The sequence below is a fragment of the Lathyrus oleraceus genome, chromosome 3 (genome assembly GCF_024323335.1).
Source record: "Lathyrus oleraceus cultivar Zhongwan6 chromosome 3, CAAS_Psat_ZW6_1.0, whole genome shotgun sequence".
Taxonomy (NCBI): domain Eukaryota; kingdom Viridiplantae; phylum Streptophyta; class Magnoliopsida; order Fabales; family Fabaceae; genus Lathyrus; species Lathyrus oleraceus.
In genome coordinates, this window is record NC_066581.1 from 37,966,845 (window position 1) to 37,974,945 (window position 8,101).

Below are 8,101 nucleotides of genomic sequence, written 5' to 3' on the forward strand. Positions count from 1 at the left end.
TTTGAATTGGATTTGGAGTTTGACCTTTATTAGTTTATTTTAATTCAAGTATTATTTTAATTCCAAAAATACCAAAAATATTTTTATTGTTTCTTGACTTCTAAGCTTCATCTCACTTCTTTTTACCATTGATTGATGTTGATTCATTTCATATTTGATCAATGTATTTTGCTTGTGTCATTTGAATTTCAATTATGTACATTCCATTTCTTCTTCTTCTCCTCTTTTTTTTCCCAATGAGTTAAAGATTGGTGGTTAGCCTTGACATATGAGGGGCTTAACCTTCCTTGATTCAAATTAAATTCATCTTGATCAAAGATCAAGTGAATTGCTTTGCATTAAGGATAAGTTACTTCTTGGTCAAGCAAAAAACCTAAATCAATACAAGGTCATTCTTCTTTTCTTTTGGCATGGCAAGTTGTAGGAGCTTAGCTTACTAGTCATGATCTCTAACTTGTGTTTGTTGCCTATAGTTTTATTGACCGGCCTCAGATAGGTGTGACTACTACATTAGTCCACTTACGATTGCTTAACATAGCGCTAAATTGCCTTATGGCACACTAACACTAACTACTAATCACTAACTTTTAATTCAAGCATTTAATTCTTGCAATTTACTTTTATGCAATTTAATTTCTTGCTCATTTATTCATTTGTCTTTTTCCCTTTGCTCACTTGAGCTCATGTTTATGTTAATGCAATTTGCCTTTTGCTCACTTGAGCACATTATTGTGTATATACTATTGCCTTGTGTTTTATTTTGTTTTTTGTGAACCCAATGCAAATGGAAAAATGACTTAGATTTAGGACCTTACCTATGCTAATGGAGATTGAAGAGCAACTAGGCCTCATGCCTTTAGAATGTTCAAATTGTAAAAGAGCAACTAGGCCTCATGCCTTTAGAATGCTTAATCTTGAAGATGAATTGAAAGGATCCTAATTCTAAACTCACTCTTGTCCATTCTTGTATTTGCATTGTGGAACTTTTTGATTTGTGTGTTCTTGTGTGCTAGGGATCCCAAACTTGAGCCAATTAGAAGAAACATTGTCATGGACATCCAAGATAAGAGATACAAAGCCAATTGGAAGATTCCTAGGAGCTTGATTGATTGTTTGCTTGATTGCTTGAGTTATTTGCTTATTGCTTGTTAAGTCCAAAGAAAGGGAGCAACTTGGATCACCTTTATGATCTCAAGAAGGGAACTCCAAGTGGTTTTATTTCTCTTCCCTCATCTTTGCATGTTTAGGACCTAGTCATTCTCTTCTTCTCTCCACTCTAACCCAAGCCAAACTTTTGTGCAAACATTAACATTGTTTTCAAAAATTAGAAACCTAGGCATTATGCCTTTAATTTTTTCAAACACTTTTCATAACACTTATTTTGAATTGAATCTTAAGTCAACTTTGACCTTATTTTGTGAATACTTTTCATTTGTAAATACAACTCACTCAAGTGTTTCTTAGTGGTTTCAATGACCATTTGTGTTAAAGCTTTTCATAAACATTAGCTATTAGGTTTGAGTTATCCTAGAGGTTGATGTAATACTCACCTATATTCTTAGTGATGGACTATAAGTCTTCCATGCTTATTATAGGGTTAACCCCTCACTAGCATGTTGAAGCTCTCCTCACATGGTGGATTTGTGGTTTTAGGTTGAGTTTTCTCCCTTTGATAACAAAAGACCTTAAGGCTTTTGACCAATCAATTCACCAACTTCTTTTTGAGATTTTTACCCCGAACTACGAGGTTTTGATCCTACCTTTTTAAGATGGTACGTAGGCAATGGGTTCATCCATTCAAACACAAAATTGTAAATAACTTGTATATTCTTTTCTCATCCCCCCAATCATGTTTGCACAAATCTTTTCACAAACACCAACCTACCTTACAACATTTATAAAAAGGGCTCCCTTAGAGTACTAAGGATGTTTTGGGTGCTTAAAACCTTCCCATTGCATAACCAACCCCCTTACCCAAATATCTGACATTTTTATTAGTTTTTGATTTGATAAAACTTCTCGGTTTTTATTCGCTTTCTAACCTTTCCTTTGGATAAATAGAAGTGGGGTGGCGACTCGAATTGTATGATTTACTTTTGATTTAGTCAATAAATCTAAATGTAATGAATACCCCGCTACAAAAAAGTGGCGACTCTGCTGGGGAATTACATTTGCCTAGTGGGTTTTGCCTACTTTTTACCTTTGTTGTATTGTATGTTTATATTTATTTTGTGACATATTTTTGTGCAAATTTGGGATGATTGTATTGTTTGTAATGTATGAATTGCTTGATATATATCAATTGCTTGTGTGCTTGGTGGTCTCTTGTGAGATGAGTTCTATACCCGAACTCGAGTGCACTTATGATAGGAGAATGGCATAGTCTTGTTGACTTGTGTGGAGTTATTCCTTAGCAAGTTGACTTGCAAGTCCATTCACTTGGTGGAGGTTATGTTGGGATCAATAATATCACACGAGTAGTCGTGGTTAGGCATTACTCTTTCCAATATATGCCTTAGAAGCCAAGGACCTTAGATTACCCAGCCCATGTTGGCCTATTTTAGGACGTAGTGCGAAGGTCGTTCAAGTGTAAGATTTGATACGATTGTTACGCAATACTACACTCATAAGAGTCTCTCTTGAGAGTATTTTTGGAATACGAGTAGTCGTTTATCCGATAATATCCGAAAGATGGGATGATGACTATGGGAACCTCTTGTAGAACATGATTGTCAGGTTTAACCATAGTACACTTCCTTTTGGTGGTTCTTAACCGAGACTCCATGCTCGTGACTTGCAACAAACCCTTGATTCGTGATTGATCCGTTCTTGTACATCCTTAATATCAATGGAACTTGGGTGTTGATAAGGTGTAAACCATAATCCACCAAAATGGATGATTGATATTAAGGATGACTTGATCCATCCCATGACCTTTGTGTGGTGTGCTTTGCTTGATCCTTGAGTGTGATTGTTGCATCCATGCATTCATGCATTCATACACATCCATATCAGCAACACTGAGAAACTTTTCAAAGAACTTAAGAGGTCTATTTGCAAATTTTCAGACATGGACAAGCAAAGAAGGAATATGAAGAAGTACAGTTTCAGACAACCCGACTTGAAAGAGTTAAGGAGTTTGACATCATATGTATCGGATCCCTTGGAGTTCAAGGCTCGTCATGGGAAGCTTCTGTCTATTCTTGCTACTCAGGTGGATGAAGGTTTGATGAGTGTGTTGGTGCAGTTCTATGATCCCTTGTACCGTTGCTTCACTTTTTCAGATTTCCAGCTTTTGCCTACGCTTGAGGAGTATGCCTATCTTGTGGATATACCTATCTTAGATCAGTTGTCGTTCAGTGGCTTGGAGAGAGTTCCTTCTTCTCAAGAGATTGTTGATCTGTTGCATATAGATGAATTTGCTATTGGTGCTCATATGACTACCAAAGGTGGAATTCAAGGTCTCCCATCTAATTTCCTCATTGCTCAAGCTACTCATTTTGGGAAGACCATGAGTGAGGACGCCTTTGAGGCCATATTTGTACTTCTCATCTATGGGCTAGTGTTATTCCCCAACATCGACAATTTTGTGGATTTGAACGCTATTAGGATTTTCTCTACTCTTAATCTCGTTCCTACTCTGTTGGGTGACACTTATTTCTCTTTGAATATGAGGAATGCAAAGGGTGGTGGTACCATTGTGTGTTGTTTGCCTCTGTTGTACAAGTGGTTTATTCCGCACTTGCCACAGACACTCGCCTTCAAGGAGAACAAAGGATGTCTACGGTGGTCTACGAGGCTTATGTCTCTCACTAATGATGATATCTTTTGGTATAACCGTGTGTATGATGGTGTGCAGATTTTTGACTCTTGTGGTGAATTCTCCAATGTGCCTCCTCTTGGTACATGTGGTGGGATTAACTACAACCCTATGTTGGCACGTCGTCAGCTTGGGTTCCCCTTAAAGGATAAACCTAATAAAATTTTGTTAGAAGGTGTGTTCTTTCAAGAGGGTAAAGATCCCCAAAACTTGAAGGGCATAATGGTCCGCGCTTGGCGCAAGATTCATAGGAAGGGAAGGAAAGAGCTCGGTCTAAAGAATTGTATAGCTTTGGAACCCTATACCTCGTGGATGAGGAAGAGAGCTTCTGAGTACCCCATGCCCTATGAGTACCCGAGACCTACACCTATGGTTATGGTTTGGCCTACAACCCTCCCTAACTAAGGAGTAGAGGAGTTGAGAGAAGAAGACTGTTCGTGTGCTTGGGTCCGTGAGCGAGAGGAGCTACTTCAGCAGCTTAGAGATAAGGATGTTGTGATAGAGTTTCTTGAGCATCAGGTTATTGATGAGCCTGATGATGTGGTTACTTCTCTTCTTCCTCAGTCTTCCAAGTTTTGGAAGAGGAAGTACGAATTGACTCGCCAAAGAGAAGGCAGATATGGAGGCAGCCTATGAGAGAGAGGTGAAGAGGCTTCGTGCAGCTTATCTTCCAGTCTCGAGAGCTTTGGACGATTGTTTCTAGGATTCCATAGGATGCTCATTTTCCTTTTCTCTTCTATTGTATTTGGTTACCAAGACTGTACTTCTTTGGTGTAAAATTTTTTCCATATATTATTGATATGATTATTCCATATATGTCTAAATGATTAATATTTTCCAAATATTTGCAAATAGAACTCTAAAAGTTCCTCTGATTAAAAAATAAAATCATATGCACAAGCATTGCATGCATCATGTGCATAAGCAGGTTTTGTTCCAGGGCTTCTTGTTCAGTGGTCTAACTCTGTGTTCTTCATTTATTTTGAAGACAAGCTGACGCACCGGTACTATACCAGAGCCAACTCATCAAAGCTAATGGATCACCTCGAGCAAGAAAACAGAGAACTCAAGGAGGAAGTAGCAAGATTGACTGCCCTGATGGAGTCATTCTTGGCCGTCCAAAGCCAGTCTTCTCCAACGCCTTCAACTCCTCCCCAGAGGACGGTCATTTCTGAGGTTGCTTCCTCTACCGTGCCTGCTGTCAGTGCTCACTTTGCACCGTCTGCTATGCCAACCGGGTTTCCCTGGGGGATGCCCGCTAATTTTGTTCCAGAGGGTCCTGCCCCTACATTTGCTTCTCTGCCGACATCTAGCCCGATCCTTGTTGTGCCACCTCCAATCGTGCATACTTTACCGTGAGTTGATGACACCATTTACCACTCTGAGCCATCTGAGGGCCCAGATGTCTATGAGAAAATGGACGCTATGAATGATCAATTCCTTGAGTTGCGCAAGGAACTTAAAACTCTCAGAGGGAAGGACCTCTTTGGCAAATCTGTTGCTGAGCTATGCCTCGTACCTAATGTCAAGACTCCTGTCAAATTCAAAGTGTCTGACTTTGAAAAGTACAAAGGAAACACTTGCCCGCTCAGCCATCTTGTGATGTATGCACGCAAGATGTCGACTCAGACCGACAACGATCAACTCCTGATCCACTACTTCCAGGACAGCCTGTCTGGTGCCGCTTTGAGATGGTACATGGGTCTGGACAGCGCGAACATCCGCTCCTTCAACGACCTTGGCGAAGCTTTCGTCAAGCAGTATAAATACAACGTTAATATGGCTCCCGATAGGGACCAACTGAGGGCTATGTCCCAGAAGGAGAAAGAAACATTTAAGAAGTACGCCCAGAGGTGGCGTGAATTAGCTGCACAGATTGTTCCACCGCTCGAAGAGAAAGAAATGACGAAGATCTTTCTTAAGACTTTAAGCTCTTTCTACTGCGAGCGGATGATTGCTAGCGCTCTTTCTGACTTCACCGAGATGGTGAACATGGGGATGCGACTAGAAGAGGGAGTCAGGGAAGGGCGCCTGACCAGAGAAGAAGGCTCTTCTGCCAAATGTTATGGGGCGTTTTCTAAGAAGAAAGATGGTGAGGCACATGTTGTGACCTCCCATGCTAAATCAAGAAGACCCTCTGTGAAGAGGAAGACTGTGCGTCCCGCCAGTAACCAGCACCAGGTGTCTCATATAGCACCTGCATTCAGAGAGAACCAACATTATCAGCATCAGAATCAGCAACAGCAGCATCAACAGTATCAACAACAACAACATCGTCCGCAACAACAGGCCTACCAGCCTCGAAACAACAATCAAACCAGCACTAGCTATGATAGGAAGAGGGTCAGTTTTGATCCTATTCCAATGACCTACGCAGAGCTATATCCTTCATTGATTGAAAGGAAGTTGATTACTCCACGTGACCCACCTGCTATACCGACTCACCCTCAGTGGTGGTATAAGCCTGAGCTTCATTGTGTCTATCATTCTGGTGCTCCCAGACACGATGTGGAGAAATGTTACCCTCTCAAGACCAAGGTTCAAGACCTTGTTAGAAGCGGTATTCTGTTTTTTGAGGACGTAGGTCCTAATGTGAAGAAGAACCCATTGCCCGAGCATGGGAAATTTGCTGTTAATATGGTTCAGGGTTGCCCTGGTAAATACAAGGTCAGATATGTCAGCCATATCAGACAATCTCTGGTTGAGATGCATAGACTGTTATGTGGATACAGTCAGTATGAGCATGACCATGACAGTTGTCGTGTATGCACCGTCAATGAGAGAGGATGTCGTCAAGTCAGAAAAGACATCCAAGAAATGCTGGATCAGGGTGTGATTGAGATACTTCAGAATCGTGATGAGGACGAAGTTAATGTTATATCCCCCGTGTTCAGAATACCTGAGCCTGTTGTTGTCAGATATGATGGCAGCAAGAAGAAGGCCTCTCCTACTCTCATTATTAAGCCGGTTGCCCCTGTTCCTTACTCTTCTGACAAGGTTGTTCCCTATCGATATAATGCGGTTGCATTAGAAGATGGGAAGGAGGTGCCTTTGCCCTCCACTTCTGTTACCAATATTGCTGACATCAGTGGTCGTGTTTTCTCGGGGCCGGCGAAACCCCAAGCTGACACCAGAAGAGCTAATGTTGCTGATAGTGTCGCCCATCCTTTGGGGAATTCTTCTTCTTCTCCGAATCCAACACTTGTTGTTAACAGACCTGCCGCTGTTGTTAGAGCTCTTATCCCTGCTGGCCAAAATGGCATGATGAGAGAGGATTGTGATGAGATGTTGAGGCTCATCAAGAGGAGCGAGTATAATGTTGTAGATCAGCTGCTACAAACGCCTTCAAAGACATCTGTGTTGTCTTTGTTGATGAACTCTGAGCCACACCGCGAAGCTTTGCAGAGGGTTTTGGACGTGGCGTACGTGGATCACGACGTCACCATTGAACTGTTTGATAGCATTGTTGCAAACGTTACTGCTTGTAATAACCTGGGCTTTTGTGATGCTGATCTTCCCAAGGAGGGAAAAGACCATAATTTGGCACTTCACATCTCTATGAACTGCAAGGATGATGCCTTGTCTAATGTACTGGTAGACACAAGATCATCGCTGAATGTGTTGCCAAAATTCACTCTGGCCAAACTTTCTTATCAGGGGCCTCCCATGAGGTAGAGTGGAGTGGTTGTGAAAGCTTTTGATGGATCGCGTAAGACTGTGATTGGTGAGGTCGAGCTCCCAATCAAGATAGGACCTAGTGATTTCCAGATCACTTTCAAGGTCATGGATATTCACCCATCATATAGTTGTTTGTTAGGAAGACCATGGATTCACGAGGAAGGCGCCATGACATCCACCCTACACCAAAAGTTGAAGTTCGTGAAGAACAAAAAGTTGGTGGTGGTAGGGGGAGAGAAAGCTCTCTTGGTAAGCCATTTGTCTTCCTTTTCTTATATTGATGTTGAGGATGAGGTTGGGACGTCGTTCCAAGCCTTGTCTATTGTTGAGCCTTCTAAGAAAGGAACTTCTTCATTTGCGTCCTACAATGATGCGAAGTTGGCCATTGAGCATGGCACAACTACTGGTTTAGGACAAATGATTAAGCTGGAAGACAATAAATCCCGGGTTGGCATAGGGTATTCTTCAGGCACTTTCAACAAGCATGGGCTATTTCAGAGTGGTGGTTTCATCCACACGGTCGAAGACCAAGAAGCTGCTGCTATTGTGGAAGATGATCCAGAGGAAGATTCTGGCAACTTTGTCATCCCTGGAGGAGTCTGC